The sequence below is a fragment of the Coturnix japonica genome, chromosome 2 (genome assembly GCF_054131305.1).
Source record: "Coturnix japonica strain WE chromosome 2, WE-NBRP24, whole genome shotgun sequence".
Classification (NCBI taxonomy): Eukaryota; Metazoa; Chordata; class Aves; order Galliformes; family Phasianidae; genus Coturnix; species Coturnix japonica.
This window is the reverse complement of record NC_140664.1, coordinates 11410507-11424860: the sequence shown is the minus strand read 5'-3', so window position 1 is coordinate 11424860 and position 14354 is coordinate 11410507. Positions and strand designations below refer to the sequence as shown.

The 14354-nt window shown below is 39.7% G+C and overlaps 1 protein-coding gene across 16 annotated transcripts in view; it reads left to right on the top strand.

Annotated features, from left to right (window-relative positions):
• Window positions 1-14354, top strand: part of LOC146761696 (uncharacterized) — a 131349-nt gene that overhangs the window by 4189 nt on the left and 112806 nt on the right. For 9 of the 16 annotated variants that reach the window (XR_014942449.1, XR_014942447.1, XR_014942451.1 and 6 more), the window contains one exon: window positions 10802-10972. The exons of 4 other annotated variants lie outside the window; for them this stretch is intronic. The gene's annotated coding sequence lies outside the window, so the exon portion shown is untranslated. Of the gene's footprint in view, window positions 1-10557; window positions 10711-10801; window positions 10973-12116; window positions 12967-14354 lie in introns of those variants that run through there. 3 more of the 16 variants (XR_014942454.1, XR_014942456.1, XR_014942442.1) reach the window with 2 other exon arrangements.

Genomic DNA, 14354 nt, shown 5'->3' with positions numbered 1-14354 from the left:
GTGACTAAGTATGCAGCATGAGCTCAATTGCATTCAGTTCTACATAAATGAAGCAAATATAGCAAGTTCCAGAGCAAAGTAGACACAAGGTCTTCTAACACAGGTGCATTAAGGGGGTCACAGTACCTTAGTTTAATATTAATTTATATTAATTATAATTAATGATTGATTTACTTGATTAATACATTTTTGAAAGAAAAATTGAAGATGTTTAATTACAGTGATGACATACAAGATACAAAGTTCATACTTCAGGTTTGCAGATGGTTGGATAAGCCTGAAATACTGAGGGACAGTGTCTTGATTTGATTTCGGACGTAAGAACAGTGGAGATTAAAACAACTGCAGTAGCATAAATCTCTAGCTTCTTTCTATTACTCTGAGTCCATTCACTCTGAGCAGACCCACTTTGCTGGCCTTTGGCCAAATCTGTCATGGGGAAGAATCATGTTGTAATGCAATAGCATCCTGACTCTCCAGGATACTGTTTGATCTTGCCTATATTGACGGGACTAAGCCATACTATGACAGCATTATGGCAATGTGCTGCAGCCCTTTGAAGATCAGGGGGTTTTCTTCATCTATGTAAGTTGTAATCCTTGTTGGAAGGAGAAATGTCCTGGGTGGAGGCACAGAAATAGAGAAATAACGGTAAAAACAGAAGTAGACTAGGGGAGAGCTTACATCTAGAGTGAACACAGACATTCCTAAGGAGACTTTTCTTGCTCAAGCACAGCTCCAAGCCTTAACAGGGATACCTCCACAGCATCAATGTGTATCAATACTGTTCTCACACCTGGTCCATAATGATGGTGTGCCAGCTAATCTCTTCCTCAGATTTAACTGTTGTATCTCAGATGAGGCAGTGGAAAAACAAAACCTCAAACCCTCCTTCTCAGATCTGCCTTTATCTCGTATCCTGCCTCTGAGTTTGCTCAGCTGCTCTAGATCCTCTCTTATGGGTGGAGAAAGTAAAGGTCTATGAATTTCAGTGAACCGGTAGCATTTATTTAACCAATACGCAGATCTGTGCCTCTTCACTTCGTTTCAGACAAACACTGTAAGCTTAATGTAAGCTTAAAAATTCCGTAGGCAGTATCACTTGTTTTCAATAGGAGGTAGCAAAAAAAATTAAAAACTAAACAAACAAAAAACAACAATCAGAAACTTCCATTTTCATGCTCAAAAGGAGTATGCAGGTGCACCAAAGAGCCAAGGAGGACTGAAGTGATGATAACTCATAAATGGGTATCTGAAATGTAAGAGGAGCTTTTCAGATTCTCCTCTGCCCTTGCACTTTAGCTCTTTGCCTGTCACCAACCCGTCAGTGGAAAAGTGTAGCTGCAAAGTAGTTTTGAATCAAAGGAGCCAGGAGTCCTAGTGGATACTGGGTTGAACATGAGCCAGCAGCGTGCCCTTCCCACGAAGAATGCTGACAGTATCCATCCTGGGCGGCCTAAGGCAAAGTATTGCCAGCAAGTTGAAAGAGGCAGTCCTTTTCATCTGCTCAGCACTGGGGTGAGGCTACATCTGAATTGATCCTTGAAGATCTTCAAAAGCTGCCTGGACACGGTCCTGGGTCCCGTGCTCTGAGTGCCCCTGCTGGAGCAGGGGTTGGGCCAGAGGACCTCTAGACATCCCTGTCAACCACTCTGTGATTTTTCACATGTTGATACTTTAGCTCTCTAGAGACAAGTAAGATGGAACCAACTCTCATGAGTAGGGTTCTGTTTCAGCTGAGAGATAATGCAAATATCTGTGTTAGGAGTACATAGATACGAGCACCCTGGTAGTGCCTACTGTCCTTTTATTCCCATGAGGCAAAATATTTGATCTTTGTCTTATCCCTATGGTCTCCTTTTACAACTGAAGAGACTGTAATCCTGAATGTCATTGTTGCTTTGCACAAAGGCTCAAAGGTTTATTTTGCCCAAGTAACAGTGTCCAATAAAGAGTGTGTCCATATTTGTCTCAATAAGGGAAATCATTCTGGTGATTTTTGGCCACTTGTTTTAGCCAGCACTCACAATACCTTCGTATTTTTGAAACTTATCTCTTTCTGATAATTTCATAGGAACTGGCACAGACTGTTAAACACACTGACATATTAAATATGTATTTGTAAATATGAAAATAGTGGAGGCTAAAACAACCTGACAGAAATTAGAGGGACAAGGTGACAAGTGCTTTTAAAAAGAAAAATAGTCTAAGGCATGAATGACAAATGCCCACTACAACTACTGCCCCTTGAACATACTAGCACTTAGGTCTCTGTGCAATGGAACATCTACATTTTCAAATGCCGATGAAGTTTAACAGATCTTAGTCACAGGGAGTTGCAGTGGATTAATAATGATTCTGGCTCAGTGAAAATTTTGTTTTATGAATCTTTTCAATTTTTCCATCGTTAATCTTGGGTGATTCGTACATGCCTCTTTCTTTATCTTCTCTGCTCCAGGAGACAGTGTTCCCTGTGGTAGTTTGATGGTTGTTTGGGCAGCCAGAGCAGGGATGGCAGGGCTGCTAACTGCCCTAACTCCTTATTTCATGTCTGCTGCTGGGAATCTCTATTTCCTCTGGTGTCATTTTTTTCTCTCTCTCTCTCTCTCTCTCTCTTTTTTTTTTTTTTTTCTTTTTTTTTTTTCTTTTTTCTTTTTTTTTTTTTTCTTTTTTTTTGCCATCTTCTGGATGGCTGATCAAACTCCTCAGCAGCCGGTCAATGTTGTGGAAAATGCAAACCATCAACCAAGATTACTATGGCACAGAGCTGGGCAGAGCCTGTTAGTGGTGGTAGGGTCAGCTGGAGCATCTCTAATCCTTCTTCTGAAAAAGAAAAGTCTTTTATCAAAGTTAAATTTAAAAATCATTATTCTTTTCAGAATCTAGCTTCCTGCTTCCCTACTGCCCCACTGAGTATTTCTCACCTCCTCCTCTTGCTGGTAAACACCCAAGCAGCACCTTGTGTGGTACAGGATTTGGCTTGCTTTGCTGAAAAAAACCACAGCATGTGCTCGTGGATCATCTCTACAGGCTAGAAAAAGCTCCAATGCCAGGAATAAGTGTCTGTTTTCTGTATGCCCTTGTTTCTTGCCTGTATGAGTACCTGTGAGGCTTCTTGCTTCTGTGTTGGCCAGTGTGGTTCTCCAGGTGAGTGCTGGAGGCTCAGGGAAACCAGAGTGTGGATAAGCACTTTGAACCTGGTCAAAAGCTTTGATGTCCTTGTGATGAGTCTTCAGATGCTCAGGTGGAAATGCTGCCCAAGGGCTTTTCCAGTAGGACCTATTACTGTTTAGTACAGGAGCCAATGATGTGGAAACCTGATCTGGGACCAAGGTCCTGAGAATGTTCTTGGGACTCTGGGCCAAATCCTGTTGGGTAAATCAGCAGAAGCACAAGACTTTTATCCAGGTCTCTGGTGTCCTTTTGTTGGACCCAATGAAGTGTGTTCCAACTTTCTGCTCTGCTCCCTTTCACCTCCAACCAGGCAGGAGCTGGAGGAGAGCAAACCCGGCTGTAACCTCTCTGCAGGGTGTCCCAACAATGCCTGGCACGACTGGGAAATGAGTCAGAAACTGCTGGAAACAGAACAACCTGGGAGGAATCTGCTTCATCACACTGCCGCTGTTGCCCAATGTGAGCTTTGTGGTGATCGGCTCCAGCTGACTCAGTGCAAAGTCCTGGCAGGGAAAAGCTCACGTCAGGAAGTGCGTGTGGTTCAGACGGCTGCGGACGCCGCATGTTGGAGAGCCTCAGCTGGCACATGTCTGGGAGAGAGCGGCCAGAGGGGATTCAGTGCTGAGTGTTGCAGGCAGAGCTTTGTACTGGTTGGAGTGAGGAAATATAAGATCCCTAAATCTCACATGTGTGCTGAGAGCATTCATGTTGTCCAGAGAGGGCACCCTCACTGTAGATATATTGAGAGATCTGCCCAGACACGTGGTAATATGGATGATCGTAAGCTATTAACAATATTCACCAATAATATTTCTCATCTTTGTTCTCAGTTGTGAATATTATATGAGCTCAGTTCTATTATTCTGAACCTACCGTATTTGAAAAGATCTGAAATCACATAAGGACTTATGCTTGCCTTTTGCTTAGTGTTACTGGCCAATAACATGAACAATACAGAAATTCATATCCTTTATAAAGAGGACAAGTAACAAGATAAATATAAGGGTGATATGAATTTGGTGTTTACTTACACAGAAAACAGAAGGATGCACTCACTCTTGCTCTGAGTCTGTTGCAGAGTGAAACTGCATTTGCAGCTGCTCAAACAATATATACTGTTGCTCCCACATAGCTATGTGACAGATCTGAGTGAGAGGAGTTTTGAGCCCCAGGAATGTTTTGCACAGAAATATAACATTTTCTGATACTGTCCTACCTAGCAGTTCATTATGTCAGTGGGATCTTTCTCTCTTTCTCTCTTTCTCTCTTTCTCTCTTTCTCTCTTTCTCTCTTTCTCTCTTTCTCTCTTCCTCTCTTCCTCTCTTCCTCTCTTCCCCTCTCTTCCCCTCTCTTCCCCCCTCCCTTCCTTCCTTCCTTCCTTCCTTCCTTCCTTCCTTCCTTCCTTCCTTCCTTCCTTCCTTCCTTCCTTCCTTCCTTCCTTCCTTCCTTCCTTCCTTCCTTCCTTCCTTCCTTCCTTCCTTCCTTCCTTCCTTCCTTCCTTCCTTCCTTCCTTCCTTCCTTCCTTCCTTCCTTCCTTCCTTCCTTCCTTCCTTCCTTCCTTCCTTCCTTCCTTCCTTCCTTCCTTCCTTCCTTCCTTCCTTCCTTCCTTCCTTCCTTCCTTCCTTCCTTCCTTCCTTCCTTCCTTCCTTCCTTCCTTCCTTCCTTCCTCCCTTCCTCCCTCCCTTCCTCCCTCCCTCCCTCCCTCCCTTACTTTCCTTCCTTCCTTCCTTCCTTCCCCCTCTTTTTTTTTTTTTCTTTTTTTCTTTTTTTTTCTTTGATATTGGTCTGTATATGGAAGAAGTTCCCATTCCTTTTTAATTTTTGTCCTTTTTGCTACAGCTCACTGGTTGCTGCCCTTTCTTTTCCCAGCCTTGTAGTTTTACCTCCTCCTCTCCCTTCCCCCAGTCTGCCACTGTGTCAGTGAGAAACAAAACTACTGAAACCTGAGCTTTCTGGTTAGAGAAGATGAAGAATGAGAGGAGGAGGTGGTAATTAAACCCTCCCCCATATTATTCATGCAAAGGAATTGTCTTTGAACACCACTTCATCCTGGGAGCCTCTCAGAGTTCAAAAGAAAAGCTAACTTGTTGCCATTCTGGGGCCTTAATCTAATCACAGTGTCTCCCTTTGATTTAAAAACCTACTTAGAAGGTGGCAAATCTCTCTCCCCATCTACTGTTCTATATTTTATTTTCATATTTTGGTTTGAAGCATGTGCTCCTTGTTGTTATGGTGTTTTGCCTACAATACAGAATTCTGTTGTCCAAGCAAGGCTGGTTACTGCCACTATCATTTAAGAGGTCCAAGCCTTCAGTAATATCAAGAACAGCAAAGTTTTTGTTCTCTGTGTCAGTAGACAGTTCTCTATATCTCTATGTACACAGTAAGACTAAAAAGCTCTCTGAGCAAGTTTCCTTAAACTTTCAAGATATTTTCAGACATGTGCTCTGAGGAGCAGATTAAATGTAACTGATTCTTCTTGGGACAGAGTGGATCCACCATTTTTAATCATTCGGTACTGTTTTCAACAAGGAAGCCCAGAAAACAAGAACAGTAATAGTACATTTCCATGCAAACTGCACAGATATTCACATACAAGTATATGTTCATATGCATACATGTATACTTAACCAGTTTTGTGCTATTTAATACTTAGTTCTACAAATGCTATACATTGCTGTGTGGAAGTGTACAAAAAAAAGCTTCCACTATTGTTCCTGAGATTTCCGTTTGAAAATTCCAGTGTTACTCAACAACCTGGATAAGACAAGTCTGATTTCCACTTCACTGACCACCCTCCAACCAACATCCTCCCTTACTCTAGTATCTAAGATTCACTCTAGTATTTTCTCTAGCATTGGCCTACCAATTTCTAGGCTTGTTCAGAGCACACTTGCTTGTATCAGGTGCTTCTGCAGATTCTTGCAGAATTTAGGTATAAGAGTGTGCAACTAAGATACTGTCATTGCAGGTTGGAGTGTTTCTGAGCAAATGAGTCAAATAGTGAATTTTAGGTTCTTGTCTGTCTAATGGTGCTGTAGAGTTCCTTGACCAGATGGAAGTGTGAACGCCTGGGCTTTGTTGCTGACTCTGTGTATGTCTCAGGACATACACATACCCAAGCCAAAATTTCAGGACATTTTAACTTAAAATGAAATTACAAGGTTTGATGTTGTCTTGAATATTCGAGGATAAAATAAACCTTCGGGCCCTAATCAGTATTAATAATAATTGCCTCAAGTTGCACCGTGGATGTTCAGGTTGGATATTAGGAAAAATTATCTGAAAGAGTGGTCAGGTACTGGTACTCCCAGTCCCTGGGAGTGTTCAAGAAATGCATAGATGTGGCACTGAGGGACATGGTTTAGTGGACATGGTGATAGTATGTTGATGGTTGGAGTAGATTGTGTTAGTGGTCTTTCCAATCTTAATGACTCTATGATTCTATCATTCTGTCATCCTGGTTTAGATCATTAGTTCTAACATTTGTAGATACAGATTAGTGATATATATTTAAAATATGTATCCAGAAGAAGCTTTTTTATACTACTTGCATAAGAACGGCTTCAAAAGATCCTAAGTAAGTGGTTCTGACATGTAATTCTTATGTTTGACTTCATCTCTCCTAACTTTGTATCTCCAAGTATGTGGTGTTGAGTCTAGAATGATAATTTCTCTTTCACTGCTTAGCAGGAAAACATAGGCACTGCTGATGACAATGTGTCCCTTCCTAAGACTGATTGTTTTCTTCAATGATTTTCTCATACAATCTTTGTGTGGTCATTTTAAGTGACTATCTAACTCCTAAGCAGCTAAGCTAAGTAAAAGACCTAGCATTCAGAGGAATCAAAATTGGCTTTAGGACTAGCCTGTATAGAGAAATGTTGCAAAATTATTATAATTAACCTTAGATATTCAGAACTACCAGTATAGGAGAGCTTAGAAGTGAAGACTGATAGTGTAAAAACTCCCAAATTAGAATGGCCAGGCTGAACCCTGACTGATTTTGAACTAGAGCAATGAGAAAGGAAGAGAAGTTGAAGTGAAAGTTGCCTTCCTTTGTCAAAACTGTGTGACTGCACATAAAGCATTCAAGTATGCAAAGACGTGATGTGAAGGAGAACTTGGCAGCAATCTGTTCGGAGGTTTATGTTTGTGCTCTTTAGAGAAGCCCCTTCATCTAGAAGGGTAGATCTTTTTTGTCTTGCAAATAACTACAGCTTTATTTTTTTGTGTGAAATACATATTAACTTGCAAAATGGGATGAAATTCTCATGAACAGACAACTTGAAAGGAGTTGTTTCTTGGTAAACAGATGTGGGTTCAGTTGCAGATGTTATCAATAAAAATAAAATGCCTGACAACAGGAAAAAAAATAACTCAGCAATAACACATAAATTCACAATTTTCTGTAAAACTAAGCCAGGCTGTTAGAGTCACAGCTTCCATTTCTAGTAAAATCTAGTAAAATATCATTCTGTACTGGCTGGTTGTACTTTGCTGATATTTATCTAAATAAAATACATGTGGAAAGATACCAAAATGTGGACTTGAATCTCTCTGTAATTTTATGCTAGTCCACTTACAGACAAATTCAGGATGTCCTGACCCTTTCTGAATTACATCAGGCTGCATAAAACCACATAAATATCTGCAATCTTCTGGTCAGAATAATTTTACAAAGAAAAAATAAATAAATAAAAAGAAGTCAAGTATTACCCACACTCCAGATCTCTCATTCACAAAACCCATAAGAATTAGTAGACAAGGTTATTGAGGTGGTTTCTGAGCCACGCTTCCAACATTAAACAACTAAGGTTGAATTTGTATTTGGATTTGGCTGATTCAGAGACACCAAATCAAAGCCGTGGGTCTGGTTCCTTAAAATGACCAACGCAACTATGATCTGCAATTACATCTTAGCATTAGGCAATTCTGTAATGTTTAATGTGGCTTACATCTGTGGCTGGAGGGCAGGGTAAACTGTAATCTTTTTTTCTGTTTGTTTGTTTTATTACTAATATTGCTTTTCTTTTTTTAAGAGAAATGAAGAAAAAAAAAGCCTTATAACAATAAATTTATATATTTTGAGATTGATTATTTATTACAAGAGCAAATATTTATAAAAGGGATAAATCTTGTTATTTTTGCTTTTATACATTTCCTTTGTACTCCTTCGTTAGTGGGGGATGCCACCATAGACAAAATTGTTGTTCCTACAAGAAGTAATGAAAACATTCTCTGAATAAAATGAGGAGCAAGTTTCACATTATATCTCAGCTATTTATTGTGTATCTCCAAAGTAAGTAGGAATGGTAGGCTATGGGGCTCTTACTTGAGTAATTCTTCAGTATTTGTCATCTACAAAATGATTTTCCCGTCTTTTAAGTCTTTCGGTGCATGTAGATTTTTGTGGTTAAAAGCAACATTACGGCATTTGTAATTTCATTTGTATTTGAGGAAGCGGGAAGCCAAGATTGTGTTACATCCCCATCTACTTTTTTTACTGGCATTCAAGGTGATCATTCCTCTCATGGGCTGAGGCCAGCCTTGGTGACTTGCACCTCCAACACCCATCCATCCCCTCACTCTTAGAAACTTACTGTCACTTTGTGTTGCTTTTAAGTTCCATTTCCACTTTTTTTCTCACTGAACTTCAGTGTGATACATGTTGTTCACTGAAACTTGCCCATGCTGAAAGCAGAATAGCATAGCAATTATTTTAGGGTGCTCCTGACTTACATGAACTGCTGTATTTAACATTTCTATTTGTGAAAGAAAACACTCCAGATTCCATCTTGTAGTGGCAGCACTTAGAAACTCACTTTGATGCTTTGGCAAGTTTGACTGTCCAAACCAGTTCAGCGAAAAGATTTCCTCACTTATCTCCAAGGATTCATGGACTCCTGAACAAGATGTGCAAATTTCAGCCATCTCAGTTCATCAGTTTTGGTTCTCATTCAGTCAGAGCCCAAGGGTACTGCTTTGAATGCTTAACAAAATGAGGGCCAGATAAACACAGAGCAGAGGGCCAGTGAAATCCTATTGTAAATCTATCAAGCAAATACAAAGTGCTCCCTGACCATCAGGCTGGTTCCAAAACTGTGGTTAATAGAGGATTTGTGTGCCAAAGAGCTCCTGTTGCTGAATCGTGGGGAGCTGAGATATTGTTTAATCCCACGTCTTTTTCCTTGTTTCCAGATATGTGACTGGACTTCAGCTCCCCCCCCCCACACACACACCATTTCAGTAGCTGTAGAAACCAATGAAAATTTCATTGAGTGTTTGAGATTCACTCACTTCACTTATTCCAAGTATGCAGCCACACTATCTTCCAAAATGCCCTCCAGACATGCAAATGTATAACCTTAACTTGGCCATTGCTAAAAAATGTTCTTAAATGCATCGGTTAGGCAGAAGATTTGTGGAACAATCATCCACATGTAATAGCTGTGGGTGCTGATAAGAACTTTTCTTACAGCTTTGTGATGAGGGAGATGCTTAAAACTGCTTCTTACCAGAGCACTTCTGTCTGCCACAGCTCACAGGAAGCCAATCAGGGATTAATCTTAAAAGATACAGTTACACACTGGAATATTCATGTTATTTATTTTTTGGATATGGGACTAAAACCCTGTTCTACAGAGGTGAGGAGAATTTCCACTGATTAGATCAGGCTCCAGATTTCTCTTTTCAGCATGGTTCCTAGATGAACCCTATCTCTTGATCCTTCCTGAAGGAGAAGGAAGGAGAGTTTTGCTTCTCATGTTCTCTAAGAGCGGGCTTAAGGCTAGGAATCAGCTTTAGCTATCATTTGTTCATTAACTCAGTGATTAAGAAGGGTCTGATAATGACACACTCGGAGAACAGGCAGTGCGGTAGCCACAGATTACTAATCTCTGCAGCTGCGGATGAGAAATTGGTTTGCTAACAGAAAACAAATTCTTCTGAGAACTGAACTTCCCCTCTGCAAGCAAAAACACTTCATACAAATGGATTTTGTTTGTCAACTTGTATTACCATATGTATTTCACCTTCTTGTCTGATTTCCATGTGCAGAATAAAAATACCCAGCTCATCTCATCCTTCTTGCCTTTAGATTTTCATCCCAAGAAAGAAATCCTTCTTGAAGGAAGGTCAAGCTTTCTACCTCCTTGCAGATGGCAAAATTGAGTCATGGGGAGAGGTGACTTAGGTCATCAAGACACAAATGGAAAAAGCAGTTGCATAAACCTGATCTCTGGAGTCCCTGCCCAGTTGCTAGCTCCCGTAAATGTCAGTCCCAGAGGGTTTAAGCTAAAACCAATAGTGATAAATAGGAAACTCCCTGTTGACTTTGGTGGGCTTTGAAATCAATACGCACACACACACACACTTCTGTATACCAAGAAAAACAAGTCACTGCTACAAGCTTCAGCTTCGTCATCAGTGAAAACATGAAATAAGGCTTCCACAACTTCAGATGGTTTTGTCTCCAGGTTGCCTTGATCTCATCAAAAAAAGTGTTAGATTGACACAGCGATTACAGTTCCTGTGGTCAGTCAACAATAATGTTATCACCACAGCTGTGGTGTGACTGATTACACATGAGTGTGTACACACAATGAGGTGAGATTTTTTTTTCCAGTGGAAGATGAGAGAGTTCCATTGCTGTGGGTCTGGCTGTCGTGTAGACTTCCCGAACTTTGTGGACTGCCTGTGATGGGCATTGGAAGGTTTCACTCTGGCTGGATGCTGCTGAGGGACTGCTACTCACATGGGCAAACTCTGCTTAGTCCCAGCAAGCTTCCAGAGTAAGGTAAGCAGTGCTGTGCCTCCTCCAAAGTCTGGATCAAAGACCAATGCTGGCAGGGCTTTACATTGCTCCATGGGTCTTCTTACACCACTTCCCCTGCCAAGGAAGAGTTTTCTGAAGAAAAGGGAAGAATAGCAGCCAAACATCTTTAGTTATATCATTTTTAATTTTCCACATTCCTTAAATGTAAGAGTTCAAAGCTTCTAAGTTGCATGCATGCTACTAATCACCATTTTCCTTCCCAGCCTGTTAAAACTTCCACTAACTCATCTTGAGTCCCCATTTTAAGATATGATAACATTTTGTTTTCAGTTTCCCTTCTAATTAGATCATACAAACACTGTTAGACTTGCTAAGAAAGTGACTATCAGTAACAAAACACTGCATCAACTTACAGTGCCCTAACAAAGTTCCATTTTATTTTATCAGCTCAGTGTGAAGTCTTCTGATTAGATGTTAACAAACCAGACTATTTTTCATTGAGAGTTCTTAAGCACTATAAATATATATTCACTCCTTAAACATCAGATCACATGTACTGTAAAGGTTTTTAGGTTTCCCATTGACTGCCTCATCTTTACAAATATTTGTCTCTTGAAATCTGTCATGTTAATTGCTCATAATAGCAGTATCAGTATTTTATCTAACTAGGAGAAAATACTTATTTTTAAAGAAAGGAACAATCCTTATTATCCTTGATTATCCATCCATATAACACATTTAACAGTGAGCTACTTGGAGAAGAGAAGGCTCCGGGGAGGCCTCACCACAGCCTTCCAGTACTCAAAGGGAGCAGGAAGGTACCGACTTTTTACATGATCTAATAGTGATCGGACAAGGGGGAATGGCTTTAAATGAAAAGATAGGAGATTTAGATTAGATGTTAAGAGGATATTCTTTACTTAAAGAGCAGTGAGGCACTGGCACATGTTGTTCAGTGAAGCTGTGGGTGCCCCATCCCTGTAGGGACTCTAGGCCAGGTTGGATGGGATCCTGGGCAGCCTGAGCTGGTGGGTGGCATCCCTGCCAATGGCAGTGGTTTGGAACTGGATGGGCTTTGAGGTCCATTCCAATACAAGCCATTCTATGATTCTGTGATTCTGTGATCCATATCTGCTTGGTAAGAACATTTTCTTTTGCATGACAGGTAAGTGCTCATCAGTGAATCATGAACATACAATAGAAGAAACCTGAATTCTGTGGACAATTTTGTCCTTGGAAAAGCCACTGTTGCAGTTTCACTTGACAGGGCTGAGGTCTTCTTCCTCAGACATGCTTCAGACAAGGCAGATTCTCCCTTCTGGTGAAATGCCAGAGTGCAAAGGGAACTGAAAAGAAGATAGACAGAAAGTGAAGAGCCTTGCAGAAGCTCAGAAGGAAGGATCTTATCAGGCCATCTTGCACCTGGGCAAGGATGAAGGACTGTGTGATGTACAGATTATCCAGGGCACAAGAAATAGATTGGAGTGCCTATCTGTGGCTGTAGACAGATTTCTGTATTAACTGAGCTGGTTTTCCTGTTGACACTGCATTCATGTGGGATTACTTGATATTTTCCATTGAAAATCTCTGTGTATCTTTCCTTAAATAAGGTTGTCTTCTGAAAGACTGACTGTAGCTAACCTACTGTTTGCCTGCCGGGCACTCCTTCACAAACTGTTCATAATTTCAGATGCAATGCCAAAAATACATATGTGTTCAGTCATCAGTAACAACTTACAAATATTTACTCTGCTTATCTGTGATCTTCTCTTGGTAAATTTCTCATACACTGTACTAAAACTTCTCTAGGAACTGTTTTCAGAACCGATTAAAGAGATTATTAACACACAAACACATAAAAAGTAATGTGATGTCCATCAACTTAGCCACTATCCTTTGTCACATCTTTCCCAGTAAAGTTCACCCTGACATTATTTATGCTTTCATCATTCTGACAGTAAGACTGTATCTTTATCCCGATACAGTCAGAAAGGGAGCAGAATTTGTCAGGCCACTTTGTACTTTGGGAGAAAATATGTTCTGTGCCTCCAACTCTTCAGTACAATAACAAAAAACTTGGAAATGAAAATTGCATAAGCCATCTCTGCTACTCTTTTCGTCCTTTTTTAAGGTATTTGTTTGTAAAGACGCTCTCTATTCATTTTTTTTTTTTTCCTGTTCTACTGTACAGAATACCCATAAAACAAACTATCACTGGCTTTATCTTACAGTTTCTTGTACATTGCTGAATATATAACCATCTCTTAGGGAGCAAAAGACAAATAGTGAAATTGGCTGGAACCACAGTGACTTTCAATCAAAAAGAAACTAGGATTGCATATTAAAAAAAAAGTTCTAACATCCTCCCTGCTGTTCCTTTTTCTGCATCCTTGTTAAAAACTATGAATTACTTCAGCATTTTTTTTCTGCAATAGAATTCAATAGGTTAAGCCAATAATAACTGAATTCCAGAACCGTTGTTGAAACATTTCAATTAAATTATATATTGATTGTTATATTGTTACAATTAAGACAAATAAAATGAAATATTGGATGATGCACAGGGAAAAAGTCCCCATCTGTATCTTCACTTTCTGAAAGTATTTTACCTAAAACTCACTACAAAATCCCCCAGGGAGGGGCATCATTGCTGCCCAGGAGTGGTATGTGAAGTATCTGTCCACAAAGTACCATGAACTCTTTTCGAGCCCACCAGAGTCTTGCACTAAGCAACAAATCCATACCAAGGATATATTTTTTTTTCCTAAAGATACAGAAAAAAATATAGATAGATAGATAGATAGATAGATAGATAGATAGATAGATAGATGGATAGATAGATATGTATATAGTTTTAATGTCCAGATTTAAACAATTTAAACATTGGTCTTAAAAGTCTAAATGATATTAATAACAACTGCTCGATTTATAGCAAAAATTGAAATAGAAAGAAAAAGTAATGAAAGGAGGGAAAGAAAATCTTGAGAGACAGCAACACGTGAAAGTTGTACAATGTAATTCTCTGATGACTCACAATCCTATTGCATTTTGCATGTAACGTTTTGCCCCCAGTTGTAGTATTACTAATTTCATTAACCTTAAATCATCCCAGACAAAGAGCAGCAAGGTTTGGCACTGAGTGTCCCATAGAGACAAATTTAGATGTTTTGGCAATGTTTTTTTCCGCTCTCTCATTTTTAAAGAAGTTCTTATATTTGTCTTGTATTTCGGTTTCAAATTTAAGCTAGATAACATTCATTGCCAGGCAATAGAAAGATAAAGCAGTCAAGATCAATCAACAAAGAATTATTGAATGAATATATAATTAGTGTTAATCAAGATGATTTTGTGGAAAATGTATTTTCTAATACTTCGCTTTTTGATAAGATTAGATGCTGGCTAT